The sequence below is a fragment of the Myotis davidii genome, unplaced genomic scaffold, assembly GCF_000327345.1.
Source record: "Myotis davidii unplaced genomic scaffold, ASM32734v1 scaffold1497, whole genome shotgun sequence".
Classification (NCBI taxonomy): domain Eukaryota; kingdom Metazoa; phylum Chordata; class Mammalia; order Chiroptera; family Vespertilionidae; genus Myotis; species Myotis davidii.
This window is the reverse complement of record NW_006290147.1, coordinates 188,875-195,227: the sequence shown is the minus strand read 5'-3', so window position 1 is coordinate 195,227 and position 6,353 is coordinate 188,875. Positions and strand designations below refer to the sequence as shown.

The 6,353-nt window shown below is 38.5% G+C and overlaps 1 pseudogene; it reads right to left on the bottom strand.

The window, feature by feature from the left end:
- The window catches only part of LOC102765391, a 33,785-nt pseudogene that overhangs the window by 1,654 nt on the left and 25,778 nt on the right, over positions 1–6,353 (bottom strand).

Sequence of the window (6,353 nt, the reverse complement as noted above, 5' to 3'; positions counted from 1 at the left end):
ATCAGGGGGCCAGCTGGCCAATCTCCTGCTGTCCTTCCCCCTGTCTGGCCAACCTCCCACGGTGCCTCCACCTGGCTGGCTCCCCCTGACGGGCTGGCTAGCGGTCCTTACCCACTGTGGGCCGGTTCCCCTATAGGCCTCAATCACTGGGCAGGCCAAGGCACCCCACCCATTCACACATTTGTGTACCAGGCCTCTAGTTAAATATATTCTTCTCCAATAATCCTGGTGTCCCATAGAGTTCTAATGGACTATATATAAATATTACCTTTCTTCAAAGAGATTATTGGTAAACTGTTCAAAGTCTTTGGGAGGGGTTCTCAGAATCTATACATATGAAAGCTTAAGTGGCCAGAACACTGGAACGACTGGAATGACCAGTCCGACTGGTCACTATGATGCACACTGACCACCAGGGGGCAGATGCTCAATGCAGGAGCTGCCTCCTGGTGGTCAGTGTGCTCCCACAGCCAACCTCCCATAGCCAGCCAACCTCCCCTGATCCCTCTTCATGCCGGCCAACTTCCCATGGTCCCTTGCCCCATCCACAGTCCCTGGCCAGCAGCTGGCCGCCAGCAAGAATGCCCCGACAGGCAGCTGGAAGGAAGGTCCTGGCTGGCAGTTGGAAGGCCCTGTTAGGCCCTGATCACCAGCGAGGACTAGGGACTCCACCCGTGCATGATTTTGTGCACTGGGCCTCTAGTGGAACAATCAAATCTGATTGTGAATACAAGGTAATTTGGCCAAAGAGATTACTCTCTGGTTGCAAGTCTTTGTTCATCAATGGTTCCCTACTATCTAAGTTCTTATATGCAACATAAGCATTGGATTCTTTTAGATGAGGGCTGTTTGTAATATCTATTCAAAGCTATGCATTGTTTGCATAATGATAGGAATGTTCCACTCATACCATTTCCTAAGAAGAGGTTTCATTTTCCCCCAATTTTTTATATTTTGATAAAATCTACATAATTTAAAATTTACCATTTTAACTAATTTTAAGTGTATAGCTCAGTGTATAGCTCAGTAGTATTGTTTTTTAAAAATATTTTTATTGATTTCAGAGAGGAAGGAAGAGGGAGAGATAGAAACATCAATGATGAGATAAGAAACATCATTGATCAGCTGCCTCCTAAACACCCCACACAGGGGATTGAGCCTGCAACCCAGGCATGTGACCTGACCGGGAATCAAACCCTGGCCTCCTGGTTCATAGGGTGACACTCAACCACTGAGCTATGCAGGCCAGGCCATTCATGTTGTTGTACAATCACCACCACCATCCATCTCCAGAATTTTTTTTTACCTTGTAAAACTGAAGCTCTGTACCTATTATACAGCACTTTCAACCTTCAGATTTGAGAGACTGAATATACAAATGGGCAATGGCCAGATCATACATAAAAATAGAGCTCTGACCTACAACCTATAGGAACCCGCCTAGGAAATCAACTCTTTATCTATAGTAAGCTGCCCAGAAAGCCAGCCTGTTTCCTATGAGTCACACTTATGGGAATTCAAACCACTATCTCTATCCAATCAGGGAGGGCATACGTGAAGCCTTCCCTGTTTTCCCCTATAAAGCTTTCTTACTCCTCTGCCTGCTTTTGAGTCTCTGCCAAAACTCAAGTGACAGTGGAAGACTCCTTTGCTATAGCAAGCTCTGAATAAAAAGCTTTGAGTGCTTCCATTTGGTTGGTATTTCATTTCCAGTTTAAATTGGTTAAATAGCTGCTCTAACACAAGGTTTATAAGGACCAGTATATTTAAACCTGTTCATATAAGTGGTATGCAGTATACCTTCACCTGCCACTAGGCTCAGGATAGCCCATCCATCATCAGATTATTATTTCTTAATCAAATGTTATCTTCAAACTAGAGGCCCAGTACACGAAACTCATGCATGTGGGGGAGGGATCCCTCAGCCCAGCCTGTGCCCTCTCACAATCTGGGAGCCCTTGGGGGATGTCCATCTGACGGACATCCTTAGTGCTGCCAGCCATGTGCCCGGCTTCTGGCTGAGCAGTGCTCCCCCTATGGGAGCACACTGACCACCAGGGGGCAGCTCCTGCATTGAGCGCCTGCCCCCTGGTGGTCAGTGTGTGTCATAGTGACCATTCATTCCACCATTTGGTCAATTTGCATATTAGCCTTTTATTATATAGGATATACATTAGAGTTTCTCAGGAACCTACATGAGGAAATGAGCCAGAAAAAGTAAAGGGAGAGAGGGAAATAGGAAGAAAGCAAGAAGAAAATCTGTAAGAGACAGTGGGAGGAAGAGGAGGGAGAGGGGAAGGGGGGATGGAAGAGAGGGAGAAAGGAGTTTTTTTGGGCCTTGGATGGTGTTTTACACAGTACAAGCACTGACAACCAGTTGGCTTTTTGAATTAGAAAACTGCCTAGATATCAGAAATTTTTAGTCACAGAACATTAACTTTTAGATATAAACTCTAATATCTGCCTTGAAAAATGAAAAGTTAATATCATAATGCACATTTATTTAGGTTTTCTTTTTCCCTAGGCTAGCAAGTTACCGCAATTGTATTTTCAGTACTTCAGAATTGGTAAAAGTTTTTCTTATGTCACATCTCAGGAACTGATTGTTCCTGTTTGGAAAAAAAAATTACAAAGCCTCAAAACAAATTTACCAAGTACATGGAAAATGTCCTTATTATAATTTTCAATAAGAAAACCCTGCTTGTGGTGAAATTTTAATTAGAGATTAAAATAAAACAAAATCATCCCAAAACTCATTAATATAGGGATGAAAAATGGATTGCAGATAGTTCCAGTCTCACTACTAGAATATGATGATAAATATGGATTTAGGAATTAATGGACCTTTTTGCAATGTTGCTTCATAGTAAAAACAGTATATAACTGTTTTATTTATTTTTTCCTTTTAAACATTTCCATATGAGAAAATGGGGAAATGATGGAGTAGTTGCCCACATACAATTTTCACTTGCCCCCCCAAATTAATGACAATAACTTTAGGAGGAAATTAAGACTAAAACATCATTTCTAACTAAGACAGCGAAAGTACAATCACCATGTTGGGAGCACATACACCAAATACAATGCAATTTGGTCCCAGTTGAAAAGGATATTGGGAGCTGGCACATAACTGTGTTGAGAAAATCCAGCGGAATTTGTTGTGAAGGACTCTGCTGGCCAGCTTTTGTATTGGAGAGACTGAAGTTCTTTGGCTTGTAGCGCTTCTTTCCCAACCACATATCAACAGTGAGAGCAGCAGAGCAGGTAAAAACAAGGCTAATCAGTATTAGTTTTTGAATTCTGGAAACAAAATTACTTTGCTCCTAACTGAATTTTCTTTTAAAAATAGATGAGGTTCTATTACACACATTCATGTGTGTAACCAGCTCAAAACAACCTTTATGCCAAACTGCCATATTTTTGGAATTGGCAGATTCTGCTCCCTTTCAAAAACAATTGGTCAATTATGAAAATAAATTTAATAAGAAAGCTAACAACATCGTAAAGCTTAAAACAAAATTAAAAGCATAAATCAGTAGTATCAAATATTATATTAAAAATTGAAAAATCAGTCATATTTAAGGTAAACTAGAGAAAACATGAATTCAGTACAGAAGGACAAAAATGAGAATACTCCTAGGAAGAAAATGAAATGAAAATTAGTATTCCTAAAGCAGAGACTAGGACAAATGGAATTTTTCTTTTAATTACACAGATATAATGAAAAAATGTTCTTAAAATGAAGAAAAACATAAACATGCACAACTGAGTCTCAACACTTAGAAAGATTATTTAATAAATGTTAACGACACTCCAAACTTATATTGTGAAGTTATGCAACTCCAATATTAAAAAGTGAATGCCATAATCACCCAGAGAGAATCATGTTAACCAAGGGAGGGATAGGAAAAAGGTAGCATTAACTGTGAAGGGGTTCACAATAAGTCTCCCCACAATGTGCTACTTTGACATGCAGACTATGTTGAGGTGAAAACAATCAAGGCCCAAACTGATTCAGGACAAGCTTTTATATCCCCCTTAACTGCCTAAAAGAATTTAGGTAGAGGGACTGGTCAAGGAAGGGAACTCACACCAGAGATTTACTATGAAGAATATGGGCTCAATGTGATAAGCTGCTGGTGGTAATGGTGGTGGTGGTGGGGGGGGGGTGGGCGAGATTCCATGGAGCCTGGAGATCAAATTGCTGTCTGTGTCCCATTGTCTCTGCAGAGCATGAAAGACATTTATTTAGCAAACATTTGCTCTTCCCATCTTCCTGAAAACTGTCTCTCTCCCTTGGAATCCCAAGACCCGTACCCCATTTTCTCCTTAGCTCACATAGCATATAAGCCTCAATTGTCTGAATGCATGGAGGTCTTCTATTCTTACGGAGCCCCTATATGTGCATAATTAAATTTATTTTTCTCCTGTTAATCTGTTTTGTGTTAATTAGATTATTAGACCAGCCAAAGAATTTAGAAGCACAGAAGGAAATTTTTCCTCCCCAACAACTCTAATTCTGTCTGCAATTGAACTGCTAAATGCCAGTAGAGTAGTTTTTACAGCAGAGTCAAAACAAGAAAGCTCTTATCAGGAAATTCAACTCTAACTCATATTCAACAAATTAAGGACATTAAAAAATCATCTTGAATTGCAAAGATTCTTGGAGAACAAATTTTTAAAGAATCACTCAGAATTAAAATTTAATGACTACTGATTGTATCGATAAGAAACAATTGACTTAATTTAAACAAGAATTTGTTCTTACTATCTGAAAACCAGTAATACCAAACAGGAGTAATTTCCTACTTCTTTTTTTTTAATTATGTTTTTATTGATTGTAGAACCAGAGAGGAAGGGAGAGGGAGAGAGAGAGAGAAACATCAATGAGCCAGAACCATTGATCAGCTGCCTCCTGCATACCCCCTAGTGGGGATTGAGCCCACAACCCAGGCTTGTGCCCTGACCAGGAATAGAACCAGCATCCTCTCAGTGCATGGGATGATGCTCAACCAACTGAGCCACACTGGCCAAGGCTGTCCTAATTCTTTTTTAAAAATCTGTGTGATATAAAATACAAACCCCAAATTCATATAGTATAGAGCACCATAAAACAAAATAAAAAATGAAGAAAATTTAAAGTTACAAAATAAAATAAATGGGCCTTTCAAAAGTAACACCAGTTTTATCAGTAAACACAAAGGGGATACTATATATATATATAAATTAATATGACTTTTAAGGTCTAGGAAAATAACTAAAACTAAAAAGGCAAACATATATTGTCTCAGTAATTGTCCTGAAGTATGACTATAAATGAAAACAATAAAGACATACCATGCCAATGTAATAAGATATACTATTAATATCAACAAAGATTTCAGGGTAGAATTTATTAAGTGGGAAAATAAACTCATTTTATGATGATGATGACAAAGGATACTATATGCATTTATTGTTACATTTATAAAATAAAGTGCCTATCAATACAAAAATAAATTTACAGAAACATTAAATTTTTATACCAATGTCTCAATTCTTGATAGATCATAGGCCACATAAAACAAGAACATAAAATCTAAGTAATCTTAAAAGTAACTTTATACATAAGATTTATGTTTAAAATCAATGCCCTTGAAAAGTGTAATAAATTCTTTTTCAGGAAACAAAGAGATATATACAGAAATAAAAGACCATATCATATCTCCAAACAGAACTGCAATGAATTCCAAAATGTAAATATGATACAGATAAAACTCTGTGATCACAATGAATTTAAAAAAACCAACAATCATGAGAAGAAACAAACCTAAGAAACAGGATCCTGAAATAGTAAGTTAAGAAAATGTCAAAGCTTCCATTGAGGAATATAGAAAAAGTAGTGGGAATAAAGCCATACATATTAATATTTAAGAGGATGTTGTTCTTTTTTTAAATTAAATCTTTATTGTTCAGATTATTGCAGTTGTTCCTCTTTTTTCCCCCATAACTCCCCTCCACACGGTTCCCACCCCACCCTCTGCCCTTCCTCCCTTTCCCCCCACTGTCCTCATCCATAGGTGCACAATTTTTGTCCAGTCTCTTCCCGCATCCCTCACACCCCTTTCCCCCCCCGAGAATAGTCAGTCCACTCCCTTTCTATGCCCCTGATTCTATTATATTCACCAGTTTCTTCTGTTCATCAGGTTTTTTATTCACTTGATTTTTAGATTCACTTGTTGATAGATATGTATTTGTTGTTCATAATTTTTATCTTTACATTTTTCTTCTTCTTCCTCTTCTTAAAGAATACCTTTCATGCCGAAACCGGTTTGGCTCAGTCGATAGAGCGTCGGCCTGCAGACTGAAAGGTA